This window comes from Magnolia sinica, chromosome 16, assembly GCF_029962835.1.
Source record: "Magnolia sinica isolate HGM2019 chromosome 16, MsV1, whole genome shotgun sequence".
NCBI lineage: Eukaryota > Viridiplantae > Streptophyta > Magnoliopsida > Magnoliales > Magnoliaceae > Magnolia > Magnolia sinica.
In genome coordinates, this window is record NC_080588.1 from 56,128,293 (window position 1) to 56,148,465 (window position 20,173).

Sequence of the window (20,173 nt, forward strand, 5' to 3'; positions counted from 1 at the left end):
ATATTGGGCATATATTGGCATACAAAAATAGTAGGGTGTATTTTAACAGTGAACATCACTGTTTCCTATGCTATGGCCCACCAGAAATTCAGATCAGCTTCATCTTTCGACTCAACACCTAAAATGAACTCAAGAATGGAATGGATGGTGTAGATTAGTCCTATACATTAAGGTAGGGCCTATACATGTGGCCCACCCAAATAGCCTTAAACCAAGGCTAGTGTATATATATATATATATATATATATATATATATATATATATATATATATATATATATATATATATAGTTTCCTTTTTAAGTCCAGCGTCCCTGGAAGCTGGACGGTTTGACCCTACACATTCATTTAAGGTGGGGCCCACCTAGGGACGGGGGCCACCACAAGAAAGGGTTGGATGGTGTGGTAATACATACATCAAAGTGGGGTCCATCCAAGTGGGCCACACAACCATATCATCACACACAAAAATAAATAAAAAATAGAGAGGGGGAGAGAGAGAGAAAGAGAGACACGTGATGGTGGAGGGACCCCGATACTATGGGCCCTCCCTTGCATTCAATCATACATCAAGTGGGTCCCATTACTTGTGGGCCCATCAACTCGAAGATCAACGGTGGAGATCCTTCTCCACCCAAAATGGACAATCTAGATGACCTCTTATAATGCAAGAAAAAATAAACATCATGATGGGGTCCATAGAGAATGGCCCCATCATGGAATGATCATGAGGATCAAAGTGGTCCATCGGTCATATCAAGGGTCCAAAGTGAAATCCATACCATCGATCGGTAGGCCTCACTTGGCCCATAATAAAAAAAAACATGAAACTAGCTTATAGAAGCACCCACCGTTTGATCTTATCGGTCCGTTGGAATGCCGCTCTCCTTGTGCTTCACTTTGATAGAGAGGATGAGAAATGAAGGGCTAAGATGATGGATTTTTTTGGGATGAAAAGTGGGTCACACAACTCACTTTTCTCTCATGGAAGAGCTTGGACGTGAGCTCATTTGGTTGCTTGGAATTTGTGAAGAGAAAGAAAGAGAGAGAGAGGTTGAAAGAGAAGTGATGGGAGATGGGTGATGGATGTGAGTGATGGGTGAGGTGATGGATTGGTTAACTTTTGGGCTTGCTTCACTTGTGGAGAAAGAAAGCATAGGTTGCTTTGTACTTGACATGAGGTGATTGATGGGATTGATTTGACATGTCATAAAGATTCTCTTGGGATTGCAAATGCACGGCATTTTCTTCGAACTGAACGCCGGCTCACATCTCGCTGCCAGGGTATTGGATCGGTGCACGAGTCGCGACGACGGTGCGGTCGCGATGGTACAAGTCTCAAGTCGAACTGACTCTGATATACAGGACACGACTCAGGATCACGTGCAACTGTTATCTACGCGCCGTAGGTTGCCAAAATTCAACCGGGAGGACCGCGGAAGCCTACGGAACAATATGGGCTAGGATACAGGTCTTACATATATCTGCTCACGACACCGACTGCTTGTGAAATATCCAGTCTCGTACAGACCATGACATATATTAAACTGTCAATCGCATTTGAATAAGGCATATGAGACATAACCTACTTTTTCTCATTGGATTTAGGACATTGTTTTGAGGAAAGCTTGAAGTGAGCTGCATGGGGAACGCTCACTGACTTTGCCTGATCCATCCCATACTTGATCAAAACCTTTTAAAGGTATTCTGCCTGTGATAATCAAAGCCTGCTCCTCTTCCTGTCTCTATAAATATCTATGCCGAGAACCCTCTTTGCAGCCCACAGATCTTTTATCTCGAATGTCCCTGATAACCGAGTCTTCAGTATGTTGATTTCAGACATATCATAACAGGCGATCAACATATCATCGACATACAGTACTAGGATGATAAATTTTCCATCACTCAGTGTCTTGTAATAGACACAGTAATCGTATTCACTTCGAGTAAATTTCTGACTCACCATGAAAGAATCAAATTTTTTATACTACTGCCTAGGCGACTGTTTCAGGCCGTACAACGACCTCATTAACCTGCAAACCTTTTTCTCTACCCCTTTAACTTCATAGCCCTCTGGTTGCTTTATGTAGATCCACTCTTCCAATTCCCCATGTAGGAATGCAGTCCTCACATCTATCTGTTCAAACTCGAGATCGTATTGGGCAACCACCGCCAACATGAATCTGATAGATACCTGCTTAACCACCGACGTGAATATATCTGTAAAGTTGATTCCTTTTCTCCGAGCATAACCCTTCACTACCAACCGTGCTTTGTACCTATCCTGTTTCCTTTTGAATAACCACTTTCATCCGATCGTTTTTCAGTTCACGGGAAGCTCCACCAGCTCCCATGTATGATTTTTGTGCAATGAGTTTATCTCATCGTCCATAGCCGCCCTCCACTTTTCTACATCAGGCTCATCAAGAGCTTCCTGAATAGTAGACGGGTCCCCCTCATCTGTAATGACGGCATATGCAATATTAGAGTCGTCCCTGTATCTTGCCGGTAACCTGCGATCACGCGATGGGTTCTTTCTCACAGGTGGGTGCTCCACCTGATCCTGTACCTCTGTCTTCGTATATGTCTCTGCCTGAGTATCATTTATGTCAATCTGGACATCAACGATCACCCTTTCTGGTTCCTCTTGCTCCTTTTAATCATTCTTGCGAAATATGGAGCTCTCATTGAATCTAACGTCACGGCTAGTGATGACCTTGCGTGTGACCTTGTCAAATAACCCGTAATTACCTTTCACAGCAATGTCATAGCCAATAAAGATATACTTTTTGGCTTTATAGTCTAGTTTATCTCTTTCAGCTGACGGTACATGAGAGTAAGCCTCACAACTAAATATGCGTAGATCTGATTAGTCAATTTTCTGACCACTTCATACTTTCTCTGGGATTTTACATTCAATTATCGTTGAAGGAGACCGGTTTGCCAAATAACAAGCCGTGTTAACGGCCTCAGTCCATAGGTCCTTGCCCAACGCAGCATTACTTAACATGCATCTGGCCCTCTCCAGGATAGTCCGATTCATTTGCTCGGCCACACCGTTTTGCTCGGGAGTGTGGCACACCATATTGTGCCTGATGATCCTTTCATTCTTGCAATAATCATTAAACTCAGTGGAAGTAAATTCTCCACCATTATCATTTCTTAAAACCTTTATTTTTTGCCCTGACTATTTTTCCACCATTGCCTTCCATTGCTTGAATATGGTGAAAACTTTGGATTTATGTTTCATGAAGTAAAGCCAAACTTTCCTGAGGTAATCGTCAATGAATGAAACAAACCATGACGACTCCCCAATGAAAACTTCTGGCGATGGCCCTCATATGTCAGAGTGCACATAATCAAGCACCCCCTTATAAACATATTTTCCAGATTTAAAAGACAATCTAGGTTGTTTACCATATATACAATGCTCGCATATATCTAAATCAGAATTTTTAAAAGCTAGAATCAAACATCGATCAGAAAGTACCTTCATGCCCCACTCACTCATGTGGCCCAGACGAGCATGCCACATACGTAGAGACTTGGAGTCTGCAATAGTTGTTGCCGCTCCACTTGCTGAAGTGCTCCCAATCAACCTGTAAAGGTTTCCGTGCCTCTGCGCTCTCATAACCACGAGTGCCCCTTTTGAAACTTTAAGGACACCATTAATACCGGTGAACTTGCACCCTATAGCCTCGAGTGCACCGAGAGAAATCAGACTTTTTTTTATATCAGGAACGTGCCTGACGTTAGTCAAGGTACGCTCCATCCCATCAAACATCTTGATGCTCACCGTGCCAATAGCCACAACATTACAGGCATTGTCATTGCCCATAAAAACCTGTCCACCATCGCATTCCTTATAACTGGCGAACCAACTTCGATGAGGAGTCATGTGATATGACGCTCCTGTGTCTAAGATTCACTCATTTGCATGTTTGTCGTGAACATGTCCGATCATGGACACAGACAGAACTTCACCACCACTTGTCTCTTCATCAGATGTGACTACATTGGCCTCCTTGGAAGAAGCCGCTGAATTTTCTTTATTCGTTTTTGGATTTCTACAATCATTCTTCATGTGTCCAGACAACCCATAATTCCAACACTTCAATTTTTCTTTGCCCTTGCCCTTGAATTTGGATCTAGGTATTAAAGATCCTATACCTCGCTCAGAATCTCTACCCCTCGTAATCAGTGCATCGGAAGATGCTCCCATGTCACCGTTTAACTTTCTTATAGCCTTCCCTTGAAGGGCTGAGATAACGGTGTCAACACTTAGGGTTTTATTTGCGGTGCACATCGTATCCCTGAAAGACTCATATGATGCAGGAAGAGAATTCAACAATATACATGCTTGTTCCTCATCTTTGACCACTTCCTCCATATCCAGCAATTTACACATCAATTTATTAAAGTTGCTGATATGGGCTTCCAAATCTCCACCATCTACCATCTTGAAGGAATAACACTGTAGCTTCAAGTGTAGGTGATTTTCAGAGGACTTCTTTACGTAGATGTTCTCTAACTTCGCCCACAAACTAGCTGCAGTTTTCTCCCTCAAAACATTATAGGGAACCTCATCCGTAAGACATAAACGGATAGAGATTAAAGCATTACTATCAAGGTTTTTCCATTCATCATCTTTCATGGTAGATTTTCGCTCCTTAAGAGCCTTAATCTCGCCTTGCTTAGTTAATAGGCTAATTATCTTAACCTTCCATAACTCAAAATTATTTTTGCCTGAGTACTTCTCAATATCAAACTTACCGTTTTCCATTATTACTAATCCTGCAGATTTAGATCTGTGTCCCAACGATTGCTTTGATACCACTTGTTAGGAATTTGTGCTGCGGAATCACACAGATCTAGATATAGAATAACAATTCAATAGTAACAAGCAATCATAGAAGAACACAAAGTTTTTAATGTTGAAAACCCTTGCGGGAAAAAACCATGGTACAAAGCGACAGAATATCCACTATGAAAAGAAAATTACAAGAGAGAGGACTTATCCGATTCGAACAACCTCGAATCTAAGCTTTAGAATTATTTTTCGTACCCTAGAAAAGCCCTAGGGACACCTATTTATAGTTTAGGCAATTTTCTTTTCGCACCTATGTGAAAACCGACTCAAATTTTCACAGTCCGCATCAAATCCGAAAACGAATCTGCGTAACCTCGACTGGTGGTACAGACTACTCAACTGGTCGAGCATGGACCACGACCAGTCAAGCACCACAAACCCCAGAAATATGTGCTCGCTAGACTTTGAGTCGAGCAGCTCCCTCGACCGGTCGAGCATGGGCCACGAACGGTCTAGCAACTGAAAAATCTGAAGATTTAAGGCTTCTGACAACATGTATATTCAATGTTCATCCATTTTTTCATATCATCTTAGGAAACAGTCCAAAAAATGAAGCAGATCCAAATCTAAAGAACCGTGCCATAGGAAACAACGGGGATTGAATGCTCACCGTTAAAAACTTCCTAGGGTCCACTGAAATGCCCAACCTAATGTTTATTTTACATCCAACCTGTTGATAAGGACAAAAATATATAGATGAAGGTAGAAAAAAAAAGAAGCAAATATCATCTTAATTCAAAGCCTTTTTGGCCCACGAGAAGTTTTTAATGATTAATCACCAGTGTTTCCTTTGGTATCGTCCACCTGAGATTTTGATCTGCTTCATTTTTGGCATCATGTCCATAAAGAGAGCTTGAAAAACGAATGAACGGTGTGGATACACAAAATATATTTCCAGGTGGGCCCCACGCTCAAGGTCGCACCTAATCTTCTCACTCCAAAAGTGTATATTTTGGTACGCTGCGTGAAATGAAAAAAATTCACTCAGTCTCTCAACAATGGGCCCATTCATTCTCAGCGTGCACAAGTGGGGCCCATCCTTCGTCATGGATGGCTCATCTTATCTTGTTTCAAGTGAGGCGCGTGGATCATTTCCCTAACCGTTGATATGAGAGGCCCCATTCATCAAAAATCTTCCTCGTGGAAAAATCCCAACCCTTCACTCGGTGGCCAGACTTAAGAGGAAAAAAAATACATCAACGATAATTGAACCTAAAAAGCAAATATTGGACGGCTAAGATCTTCCAATCTGGTAGACGCGCATGTGGGACCCGACTGGTACAAAATGGAAAAACCTGCATTCGAATTAATGCTCATGATGACCGGATCAAGTATACTTTTGGGAAACGGATTGGCTACTCCCCCGCCACCAGCCAATGGCTGGTGTTCGGTGGTCTGTGGGCCCCACCATGATGTATGTGTTTCATCCATGCCGTCCATATATTTTTATAGATCATTTTATGATATTATACTGAAAATGAGATATATCCCAATCTCAAGTAGACCACATTACAGGAAACAGTGTTGAATGATCGGCGACCATTAAAAACTTTCTGGGGGCCATAAAAGTATGGGATCAAGCTGATCTTTATTTTTTCCCTTCATCTGGGTATTTATGACCTAATCAACAGATTGGATGTCAGATAAACAGTACAGGGGCCTTAGGAGGATTTAAATGATGGATATCCAATCACTATTGTTTTCCTGTGGTGTGGTACACCTAAGATTTATGTCCCTCTTATTTTTAGGATGAAGTCTAAAATGATCTTTAAAAATGGCTGAACGGAATGGATGAAACACATACATCATGGTGGGGCCCACGGACCACCGAACACGAGCCACGGGGCTGGTGTCAGGGGGAGTAGCCAATCCGTTCCCGTACTTTTGACTTATCCTCCATTTAGTGGGGCCCACGGATTTGAAGGGGATATACGTAGCATCACGCATGCTGACGTCATGTAGTTTCTCACGGACGCGGACTCCACCTTTCACTACTTTGTCTTGTGACAATCCAAGTGCTACTCGCGACAGCCGATGTGCTTATCCTCTTCTCTCAGCATGTGCCAATGTATCAAGTTTGGAAGATCCGGATCGTACATTTCTTGGTTCCCATCGTACATATTTCGTTCCCAGAAAATTATTCAATTTCACTGTTAAACATATGACATTTAAGAATATCTGACTGACGGTTCACATTGAACCTAGACTTGAGGAGCACATACAATTTGTACATTTTTTTATCATCAGCATGAAATGCATGCACGATGTTTTCACCTTACTAACGGTCTGGATCTGTGTCACGTATGCCATTGGCACGTGCGAGTACACTTGTAGAGTGGTCTTTTGATAGCTACTCGCGAGAGGCGCGCTTCTGTTGAAGACTCTTCACCAGCCCCAGCCAAGCAAAGACCAGGAGCGGATCAGCTGTTATCTAGGTAACACCTCAGTGGGTGTTACCCTAACCATGAAGGGCCTAACTTGACTTATTTTCTGAATATCCACACCGTTTATATGTTTTTAAATCTTATTTTAGGAGAATATTCAAAACCTCAGAAAGATATATATCTCAGGTGGACCATACCTCTGGAAAAAGTGATAAATGACCATTAAAACTTTCCTTGGGCTATAAAAGTTTTAGATAAAGCTTTTTTATTTTTTATTTATTTTATTTTATTTTTTTTGTATTTTCCCTTAATCCGGATCTTCTTGACATTATCAAGAGGTTAGAATACAAATAAACTTTAAGAAAACCTTACGATGCGCCCTATGGAATTTTTAACGGTGAGCCACTCAATCACTACTGTTTCCTTTGGCACGGAACGCCTGAGGTTGGGATATACGTAAATTTTTGGAGACCGTCCTAAAATGGTATGCGTAAACGGATGGAGTGCGTGGATATTCAACGCATTGTCTATGTGGGCCCCACGATAAGGGTAACGCCTAATCCGCTCCCCCATAGTCCTCTCATTTTTATGTGTGCATCTCAGCCACCAGTTGGGGTCCACGCGGCAGAATCATCTGCGACGCGGATTGCCTGCGACGACAACGCAGGAAGTTCCTCGGAAGCTTGTAAGGAAAGCGGATTGCGTACTGAGTAAGACGGACGCGATTTCCTGCCAAAGGCTTTCAGGAAGTTCCTGCGCAGGGATGCTGGATAGGCCCACCGCCATGTATGTGGTAACTCTACCCCGTTCATCCATTTGGCGAGCTAATTTTAGACTAGATATAAAAATTGAGGTACATGTAATATTCAAGTGGGCCACACGAGAGGGAAAATTCGGAAAAGAAATATCTACTGTTGAAAGCTTCCTGGGCTCCACTTTGATGTTTATATGCCATCAAAATCGTCTATAAGGTCATTACCACTGGGATAAGTGAAAATACGAAAAAAAAAAAAAAAAAAAAGAAGCCTGAAACAAAACTTTTATAGCCATGTGAATGTTTAAACGGTTCTCACTGAATCCCTGCTGTTTACTCTCGTGTGGTCCACTTGAGTTTTTGATCCAAGTCATGTTTGGTTGAATGTATTAAAATGAGCTCGAAAGACAGATGAACGGTGTAGGTTTTCCACAGATATAGCGGTGGGCCCCACCAGCATCCTTGCGCAGGAACTTCAGCGAAAGGCTTTAGCGGTAAATCCGCGCCCGAGCAATACTAAAATGTCCCGGGAAGCGGATTGCCTGGTGAACCACTGCTGTGTTGACGTGACCAAGTTCTGTGGGTCCCATGAGGTATGTGTTATATCACAACCGTCCTTTCATTTGGCCAGATTGTATTAAGGCTTAAACCTAAAAATAAGACAGATCGAAAGATCAAGTGGACCACAGTGCAAAAATCTGTAGGGATTTGAATGTTAGCCATTGAAACCCTTTTGGGGTTATAGAAGTTTTGGATCAATATGATATTTGTTTTCCTCTTCATCGAGGTCTTTGTGACCTTATGAATAGATCGGATGGAAAATAAACGTTATAGTAGGCCTTATGAATGTTTTAAGGGTGAGAATCATTGCCCCACTTTTATTTCTGGTGTCCTCCATTTAAGCTTTGAATATGAATTATGATCTCATCTATTTATGATCTCATAAAATAGATGAACGGTGTGGATATAATAAATATATCATTTTGAGTGCCAAATAATTTCGCATGACATCCACGACCGCCATATCGCCGGTGTGCAGTAACACCAGCCAATCCGCTTCCAGTCTCTAGGTCCCGTGGATGTACGTGCCTTAACGATGCGATCCATTCGTCTTTCTCACTCATTTTGGGGAGAGAGCTCAAAATTGAAGCATATGCAAAGAACAAGTATACCACACCACAAGGAACAGTTGGGATGATAACATCTACCATTCAAATCTTCTTTGGGTCTACAGTGATGTTTATTTGTCATCCGTCCTATTTGTATTGTCACATGGCATGGAAAATATAAAAATAAAAATCCAAAACTCCTATAACCTGCAGAAAGTTTTCAACAGCGAGTATATAAATTTCTAGGCTCGTTTTAGCACCATGGATTTGAGAGGGTTTTAAATCCTGTGGATGTTTGGCGTCATAAAGTAAATGGAGGTTTCGTATCCAGTGGTTTTAAATCTAGTTTGAAATCCACATTGGGAGTTTGGATTACGTCTAAAATCCTTCCTGTAGTTGCATATGTAATGTGTGTCACAAGACTATTAAATAATTAGGCACATGACCCACTAATGATATCCTAAGATAACTAGATTACAAATTGCATCACTATAATTAATTTAATACGATGATCAACACATTTCAAACATTATCCATTTAAATCAATAGTTAAAAATCATTAGTTAGTCACTTAGACATGATCTTGTGCTGATGGCCCATCCGATACTTGAAATTTCATCATTTTCAGGTAAAGTATATATTTTAGCAAGCTTATTATAATCATTGTGTCAAACATTACATAGGTTCACTAATTAGAAATATTAAAGTTAATTTAGTAAATAAATTCAAACCCTTATTAATATACTAGGCATAACTACTTTTGGATTAAAGTTGATTCCCAATATAGGTTATCAAACACAATAGGAGGATTTCAAATCCAGAGAGTTCTGAATCCATGCACCCAAACCGGCCCTTATAAATTCATGCTATTTCTTTGGGATGTGGTACACTTGAGCTTTGGATATACTTCAAGTCCAGGCTTTATTAGCTGAAATGACCGGATAAAATAGATGACGACATCACTACAAGATAATTGTCATTTACCGGCGGTCAAAACCGCCGGCGAAGGCCCAAAAAACAGCCGTGAAATATTTTGCCCGCGGTTAGCTAACCCGGTAAAGCCTCAGTCGGTAAAGGCTTTACCGGCGGTCAGGACCTTTCCTGACAATTGTGCTGGACGCCGCTAAATCGTCAGCTTTTTATTGAAATGCTATCAATAGCTACGGTTATAGTCCGTAGTCTAACCGTAGCTATAGATTTAAAAACATATGGCTACGAATTAAATCGGTTGCTATAGAACTCATGGCTACCAATAACCCGTAGCCATAGAGCAAATCTTTTTCTTCAGCAAGACAAAAAAAAAGCAGAGAGAGAGAAGAAAAGAAAAGGTGACACTCATTTATCTTAGTTTTTATTTTTTTATTTTTTTATTTTTATGCTGCGAATGTTATCATCCTTGCTCAGGCCTTCTCTTTCACTGGAGATGTTATCCAATGATGCAATGTGGTCGCTTGGACAACTATGCTTAGACCTGATTCCTGGGAGCAGATCAAACCGGTGCGCTTGAGGCTGAAATTCCTCACATTGCCCTTGTGTAGAAAACGTCGCAGTGGCCAAGGAAGGACCACCACCAGGCACAATGAATAAGGCTGGTCATGGGCCCAATGAGCATTGAATCCGTTGAAGCCTAGCAAATCTGTCTGACCTGCAGCCCACAAAATGAGAGAAGACCATAAATGAAAGGACTAAGAAAGGGAAATGGAAATCATTTAATATATTGAAATGAATAATCATATAAATGAATAATCATATTGAAAGGACTAAGACCATCCCGCACTTGAAGGGAACAAGAGAAATCCTCACAAGATATAGCAATGAAAGAAACTCTTCAGCTTCAACATCCGTAGATTTCTGCAAAATGGAGGAAGCCACATCCCTTGGGACCCTTCAAGCACAAAACATCCATTCACGGTGATATCCAAATCCACCACCTTGCAGGCCAAATTGGGGAACTGATCTTGCAGCTTACACTCCCCTAACCAGAAATCCTTCAAAAACTGAGCCCTCGTCCCATTCCCCACACAAAAACCAAACGCTCATCCCGTTCCAAATAACCATAGTCTACACCAACAAACTACCATCCCAACTTTGAAGAGTTTGAAGTTCAAAACTGATGTAGAAATAAATACCAAAACAAAGATCGCTGTTTCTTCACAAATAATTATGAATGCTGCAACTTCCTTAGAAAAAGTGTGTGAAGAAAATTAACGGTCTTTCAACAGGATGATATTCTAGTCAAGAAAATCAGGAAATATACCAAATAGCAACAGTAAATACACATTGTAATGTTTTGTAAGCAGTGTTCAGAGTATCAGTACCATTATGTATCAATGACCGAGGATACAGAAACATGTATCAGGACATGTTAAGAGACACATGTTTAGACAAGTAAAAATAAAAATATCGTAAAAGACAACTATATATAATAAGTTTCCTGCACTTGTCCAACCTGAATCTTCCTTTGTATATTTATTAAATCTTCGAGGCTAGAGTATGTGTTTGAGTTTTCATAATTTTCCATTTCTAGCGGTAGCTCATCCTAACAGGTTCTATAAATCTATAACGGTTAAATAAAGGAAGATATATCAAATGGAGCATGGTTTTCACAATCTAATTTCACAAAAACCAGTACATCCTTGCATGTGGGCCCCATCAGGCCACAATCTAATTTCACAAATCATGCCAAACCAAGTCAACAAACAAAGTTGGCAGTGAAAATCACCTTGAAACATAACAAGGAGAAGATAGTTACACATTCAACTTATCTGCACAAGGGTTAATGAGAAAAGAAAAGTAAATGGAAAAGAAATCAATGAGACTGAAACAGACAAGGGTGGTTAGCATTCAGCTAGGCAAAAGATACAGATATCGTAAGGCTCTAAAAATTACTTTGTAAAATTTCCATAGACTTAGCATTATTTGACATCCTTCCAAGAATCTGAACACTCCAAAGATAGTGATTGACCAGAAGAAACTGCAGACAAGCTGGGTATGTGACCAATTTCTATTTAATTCTAAATCAGTTTTTATTTTTTTCATAAATGAGTGGCCCACCTGATGAGTTGTCGTACTTGTTTTTGTTGTGATCACATATGCTTTAGAACCATCATCTGGACCGCTCGTCATGAAATCCATTGTTATTGCAACATGACATCTTAAAAGACAATTTAAGGGCATGTTTGGATCAAATTTAATTACGATTACCAGTGTAATGAAAATCCGTTACCTTTTTCTAGTGATGATGATAAATTTTAACTTGAAACTACCAAGCTCTGAAAGCAGGGTAAAAGCTGTTCAAGGGAAAATAAAAGATTAGCCAATGGCAAAAAGACTCTGTTACCTTTTTCTAGTGATGATGATAAATTTTAGAAACACATTGCATAAGAGAAAATAGATACTTGCCTGAACAAGGTAAGTTCATCCACATGATATTTGTAACGAGAGGTTTCCTGAGAAAATAGATAACAAATTGTTATTCATCAAAATTATAAAGAGCAAAGGCTAGGAATGATTAAAAACACTATCAATATCCTCATCCTTAATATCATATAGGCTCAGAATTTTGCAAAATGCAACACATAGAAGGCAAATTTGTCAATCTACTTTCATGAAACAACAATTTTCATCTAGCGTAGAAAAGTGAAGAAGATAACAATGATAAACAACTACAGTAGAAAGAAGTGCCAAAAAACTTCCACATAATAAGCTAAATGATCAATGCAAGTCATAGTATAGAAACTAACAAAAAGAAAACCAAATTGAGGAATGGTGCAAATTCCTGGACCAAAAAGATCACCAAAAATGAATTTTGCATGGACCAAAAAGTTAGAGAAAGAAAAAAAGAAAAAAAAATGAGAAAGAGCAAAACAAGCTTACCATCTCTAAAGAGTTACATTCCAACAGGGAAGCACAAGGATAGAAGCAGAATTGCCAAATCAGGTAACCATACTTGACCTGACCAATTCCAACCAGGGGGTTAGCCCAAGCCCAATCTAGCTTAAAGAGGACCTAACTGCAATTTTACATTCATGAAGAAGTAGCACACATTAGCAGTTAAAATTAGCTCACACTCCAAATCACCATTCATTGTGTTTCAGACCACCAAACAATGATTGTTGATTTGTCGGGAAGTTGTCCCGTGCAGTCCGACTTTGCAATATGGTGAAACAAGCTGGCTGATTCCAGAATGTGATGAGACATGTTCAGAGTCAGTTCAAAGAACACAAGAGATACAGATATTCTTATAGAATTCTCTAAATACAAAGTATCTACTACATAGCTTGTAATGATACACATCTGATAAATTACAACTTTTAGCTGTTCAGACATCCAGATTGTCCAAATTGCTGACCCAATTGTAGATGAAGCTATACATCACTGTCAGATCTTGTGGATTTAGTGGTACCATAGGTCCCCACAAAAGAAAAGAAAACTAGGGGAAAAGCGATAAAGCTTTTGATTACTTGCTGCCACCAACAAAGTCAGTGAAAACCACATCATCTTCAATTAAAAAACAATCAGTTGGTGGCCAAATATCAAGTTATGAGCTTACCTAGCATTATCAAGAGAAAATCTCAGGTAATTTGCCAAATCTCCCTGAAATCCACCGAAGTACAAGAATCCATATGGTTTAATGACATACATAAATGTTACCTAGACAATGCAGTCTTCAAAATAATATTTTAAGTGATGCCATATGTATTATCAACATCGATGTAAATATAGAAATAAATAAGACAGGCCACAACAAGTGCCACCTGATGTCCAGTAAAATCGCAACCTGTTAACAGTTTGTAATATGGCTGAAATATGTACTGGCAAAGCCTTATGTAATAGAAGGTGACGAAGAACCTATGTATATGTTCCAATCTAGGGTGAGGCTTTTTATATCAGACAAAGAAAATTATAAATCTAATCATTGAATTAAATAAGCACCTTAAAAATGATAAGAATAACAGTTGTTTGTTCTTCAAGAGCTGCTTTACTCAACCACGTTGCTAAAATCATCATACCACCTTTGGTAAAAAACATGAAAAATAAATTTTAGAATGACTACATTCAAATAAGGGAACCAACTTTCTAACATCATCAACTAAAGCTCAGAAACAAGGGATGTAAGTACAAGGGAAGAAAATCTCAATCATAAATGCAGTGGGAAAAGTGTTGGAGCTGGCCTTAAAGGTAAATGACTCCATGTACTCTGTTTGGAATTTTGCCCTTCTATATACTAGTAATATCCTTGTAATTTATTGTCTGATTGTGCATCTAGATTTTTGCATATGCATGTGGATCAAGTCAGCGAAAGTTAGCATCATTCCACTATGGTAGCTCACATGTACGCACACATGTTCAAATGCACATGCATATGACCATATGGGGCCCTTTAGTGATGTGGAAAACCTAATTACACTCAAACCCAAACCCACTGGCAATAAAATCAAACCAGAAGATGATAATCCAAACACCAAATTCAAAATTTGATCTGTTTCCTATAGTGTGGTCCACCTGCGAATTGGATCTACTTCATTTTTGGCCTAATTCACTAAAATTATCTGGCAAAACGGATGGACGACATAGATTTACAATAAATATATCAAAGTGGGCCCCACAGTAAGGACCGAACCTAATCCGCTCACTATATCCACCTTTTTTTTTATGGATATGGGTCCGAATCCAAAAATGTGCGAGTGTGGGTCATGGTAGAGGAGGACTACCAAAATAAATACTCTTGCATATGCAGGCATCTCAAAATGCAGAAAACACCCCATACACCGAACCGAAATTGCATAAAATTTTAAAAAAATTAAAAAAAAATAAAAACAGAGATTCAACACTAACACTCCGAAATCTCAGTGTATGATGGGTTTGAATCCGAAAAATTAAGATAGGAGAAGGTCATGTCAGAAGTGGACTACCAATGTACATAGTCATGCGCATATAAAAACCAAATTACACAAAATACCCCTTACTACAGAACCGAGATTCACGCACATACACCGAAAATTCAGTGTATATATCAGCACCTCAGATGGAAATGAGGTTTGGATAGCAAGAACGCCGTCCGATGATGAAATCTCAGCTGCAATCTCTCATCGCTCTGCTGTCTTAGATCTGCAAACGGAGAGAGAGACTGAGAGAGACAGAGATGGCAGAGAGAGGGAGAGTGTCGGTGATGAGTTCGAGAGTGGAGAGGGAGGGAGAGAGAGGTATAGAGAGATCGAGTGGAGACGGAGAGGTGCAGAGAGAGAGCGGAGAGTGAGATCAGGCGCAGAGAGAGAGAGAGAGAGAGAGAGAGAGAGAGAGAGAGCGGAGAGGTAGATCGGGCACAGAGAGAGAGAAATGAGGCGGCCGGTTAGGGCATTTGTGATTTTGATTAGGGCATCTATGATTTTAATTAAATAGGAACACTTTGCCTGCAGTTGACTTTGATTTCCGTGGGCAAAGGGTTCCACCAAGTGTCGGTTCTGCCCTCCTTTCTCGTAGTGCATGAATGAGACATAAATCATGGTGTCCCCAAGAGAATAGGCTTGCTCGGTTTGCAATCCTCTGGTCCTCCTTCCATAGTTAGGAAGGGACATAGGTTCTGAGGGCCACCATGATGTATGAATTTTATGTACATTATTCATTCATTTTGCTATATTATTTTAGGGTATGAGTCCTAAATTGAGTGGAGCACACCACAAAAAGCAATAGTGATAATGATAACCATGGTTGAACCTTTTTTAAAAAGGCCCACCGTGGTGGTTTATTCCCATCCAACATGTTTTTAAGGTCATTGTAAAGATTGATGAAGAAAAAAACACAAATATTAGTTTGATCCAAAACTTCCATGGCAGTAGCGTTTAATATCGAATGCATGTACCTCATTTATGGGCTTGTACCCTAGCAAAATGGATAAAGGGTGGTGGCCCCTCATAGCCCCTGTCCGTTTCCGGAGAGGAAGACCTAATCCGCCCCCACTAGGCGGGCCCACTTATGTGAGAAAGATGGCTGTCCATCATCACACCACATTAGGTTACGTAGTCATCCTATTACTGTTGGTGAAAAAAAAGTGGGACCGGATGATCCTCACCATCAATTGTACAATTAATGTTATCATGCTCAGTTGTCCAATTTAATATCTAAATCATATGGCTAAGATCGTTTGATTGGTGTGAATTTCGGGATCTTATCCACCCACAGTGAGATTCCATGGTACCTATGCATCGTCTATGATGCGATGGGACCCCACAACTTCAAATTGGTGGGAACGTAGTCTCTCCCTATCACATGCTGTCTGTTGAGGGTCAAATATTACATATCAGACCTAGTTATTGCCTGGATTTATGAACATGGTACCATTGAATAACCCATTTTAATCATGTTTGTGTTGCAAGGTGGAATTGCGAGCTGAGACTGGATCGGGATGCTAAAAGCACGGATTTAACGTTCAGAATGCACCAAGGCAAGGGACGGACTCCAGGGGACCAAGATTGATGGAACTACATGCCAGGGTTCCGCGGAAATCGGGAAACTGAAGCTCAAGTGGCCCGAAATTGGTCCAAAATGCAAGATCACAGGGTTCCCACCATCCGTTTAGCTCGAAACTTTATACATGGCTCGAGGACCAAAAACTAACCGTACACGTCAAATTTCACCCATTGGATCCTCGTGAAAGTGGCTGAACTAATAGATCAGTCCATAAAACCCTGATTTGGGGCCCACCCGCTGTCCAGATACTCTTTAACTTCGGCCCCCATGCCTCAAATGAAATGGGGAACAAGATGGATGGTGTGGATTTCTCATAATCATCATACAGTATACATAGTACACTTTTTGCACTTGATCAATTCCTTGCAACTATGTAAACGATTAAGAATGCAAAGACTGGATGCTTCTGCTATGTTGATTAGTGGTGTGGTCTACCCAAAGCTCGGATCCACTTCAAATTTGGAAGATTGGCCTAAGTAGACCTTATGAATCTAATTATCGACACTGATTCACTGGAAGATCACCGAGAGTGGCTCCCACAAGATCCAGCACAGCTGCCGTGCGCAAAGCCAGCGTCCGCAAGTTCCGGACACTGCCCCGGCTTTTATGGCCCATTGAATGATCTTGGAGGTGATTGGTTGAAAGATCGACACCGTCCAAACTGTTGGGAGGGAAATTTAGACCCTTCCCAAGTTGACGGAATGCCCGGACGTGATCGCATGCTGGTCCAAATCTCATCCAAACACAAACCGGTCTCGCGGTTTTGCTGCGACAGAAAACGCTGCTGTGCGTAAGAAATTACGGTTTTTCTCAGTGTAAGCAAGGTCGGTTCCCTGCAACCGACCTCCCCACCATCTTCTCTGCTTATAAAAGAAAGAGAAGAGAGAGAATTGGGAGTTTTTTTTTGGGAAAGGAGAGGGCTTGGACGATTGCAAGGGGAACGAAAGAAAAGAAGAAGAAAGAAAGAAAAAGCTGAGGGACAGAGAGAGAGAAGTGAAGCAGCTTGGTTTTTCTTCTTCTTTTCCTTTATATTTCTTTTATTTTTTTTAAGACTTAGCCCATTCATGTGTGGCTAAACCTCTTAGCTAGGGCTAAGAGGTGAAGCCTGTAGCGAGATGGGAGATCCTACTTTGTGCCTTTAATTTAAATTTCTGAACTGAATTTGATTTTAAGTTGATTATTAAAGGAATATTTTCTTAGTCTTTAATGGTCTATTGTGACTGAAATTACAATGGGTTTGCAATGGCTTTGAATATTTCTCTTTCTCTTTTGATGTTTATGACGTCAGGAGGCCCTGTTGTTCACCATCGTCTCCTGGGCATGGTTGGATGATGGTACCCTTCTTGACCTTCATGGCATGTTGATTGGTTGGTAATTAGTTTAATTCTTTTGTTAACTTTGTCTCCTGGGCATGGTGTGGTGATGAAATCCATTCTAATTCATATACCTTTCATCTCTTCAAAATTATATCAGAAGAAGTTCAGTTTAATTTTCATGATTTTTGAAGCAGGCATAAGATCTCCCTGATCTCTACAAGTGGATCCTCTGAATCCCTAGTTTCCTTCCTCTGAATTCCCTAAAGTTTTAGATAATTATTCCACAATTATTCCTTAAATTCTATTTGGTTTAGATCACATCTTAGTCTAGTTCTAGTTCTACTTGGTTTCAGATAACGTACATGTATCAGTCCCTGTGGATTCGACCTCGGTCTTACCGAGTTTATTACTACATCACGACCCTATACTTGGGGAGTGAACAAGTTTTTGGCGCCGTTGCCGGGGACTGACGGCTACGTTTTTCTGAAATTAATTAGTTTTAGAATTAGGTTAGGATTAAGATTTTACTTACTTTAGGATAAAAGTTTTTATTTTATTTTATTCTATTGTTTTTAGAACTTAACCTGTTTTCCTGTTTTGTAGGATCCTGACATAAGTTCTTAAATTGGTAATTCCTTCCTAATTTCTCTACTTTTTCTGTTTTTAGAACTAAGGTTTAAATCTTAAATTTTTCTAATTTTAGTATTTTCCAATTTGTAGGAAATAGTTTATTTTTAGAAATTTCCTCTTTTGTTTTTTAGAAACCTGGTTATTTATTCCCCTTTTCAGAAATTAACTTTCAATTTTTATTTTTACTTTCTAATTGTAGAATTTTAGTTTCAAAACTAACCTTCCTATTTTGTAGGCCTTTAAGATAGAAATTTCTAATTCGGTAAGCTCCTTCTCTACTTTCTATTTTTCAGTTCTCTTTCTAATTTACTTTCTAGTTTAGGGCTCCCTTCTTTTAGAAACAAGTTCACTTCTATCTTTCTTTTAAAGGATTGTTCTTCCCTTTTTAGAATCTAACTTATTTTGTTTTATTTTGCAGGTCCTTAACTTAGGGGCTTTAATTTGGTAATTTCTTTCCAACTCTCTCTCTCTTTCTTTTTAGATTTTCTTTTCCTTTCTTAGGATTAGGCTTTGAATTTAGTTGAGGGCTGTGAGTGTTTCATGCCCAAGTGGGCCCATGACAACACTCGACGTCTCTTGACTGAAGGAGGATTGGTTGAGGGGTTGACTATCCATCGCAGGACTAGACACTGCTCGAAATTCCCTGAGTTAACTGAAGTTATGGCTGAAGACCAACCTCCTCTACTTCCACCCAGGGTGGAGGATACCCAAGATGAGAACGAGGTGCATCAGGCACCCCCGCCTCGTACTTTATGAGATTATCTACAACCGGTGGGAGTAAGTACGCCCTCATGCATGATTTTTCCTGAAAACACAGGACAAATGGACATCAAGCCAGGAGTTATCCAACTCTTTCCCAAATTCCATGGACTTGAATCAGAGAGTCCATATTTACATTTGAAAGAGTTCGATGAGATTATAGCTACATTATGTTTTCCTAATGTATCTGAGGATACAATTAGGATGAAACTCTTTCCTTTTTCGTTAAAAGAGAAAGCTAAGACGTGGTTACATTCACTGCGTCCTAGATCCATTGGCACATGGAACGACATGCAGAGGGAATTCATAAAAAAATTCTTCCCACATCATAAAACGATTACCCTCAGAAAAGCAATCATGAACTTTGCCCAAAAGGAAGATGAAACATTCTTCCAATGTTGGGAAAGGTTCAAAGATTTGGTCAGTTCATGCCCACAACACGGATTTGAAACGTGGCGCATTACAAATTTTTTCTACGATGGACTGATATCTTCCATGCGCCAAATGGTCGAGACAATGTGTAATGGAGAGTTCATTAATAAAGATGTCGACGAGGTATGGGACTACCTCGACAGTCTGGCTGAAAAAACACAATCTTGGGACTATTACCCAAAATCAAACACCACGTCTAGGCCGACTCAATTAAAGGAGAAAGGTGGATTATATCTCTTGAAAGAAGAGGATGATCTCAAGTGTAAAGTGACTACGCTCATAAGAAAAGTTGAGGCCATGGAAGGAAAGAATGATAAGGCTAATGAAATTGTTTGCGGCATCTGTGATTGCAACATTCATACAACTGAAAATTGTCCTACAATACCCACCTTTCGAGGAGTGTTGAATGAACAAGCTAATGCCGTAAACAACTATCAAAGACCTTTTACT

At 40.0% G+C, this 20,173-nt stretch overlaps 1 non-coding gene across 1 annotated transcript; it reads right to left on the minus strand.

The window, feature by feature from the left end:
• Positions 1-19,630: 19,630 nt before the first annotated feature.
• Positions 19,631-19,737, minus strand: LOC131229919 (small nucleolar RNA R71). Its single transcript, XR_009163656.1, has one exon. It is a non-coding gene; the product is annotated as a small nucleolar RNA R71 (small nucleolar RNA).
• Between the last annotated feature and the right edge of the window lie 436 nt (positions 19,738-20,173).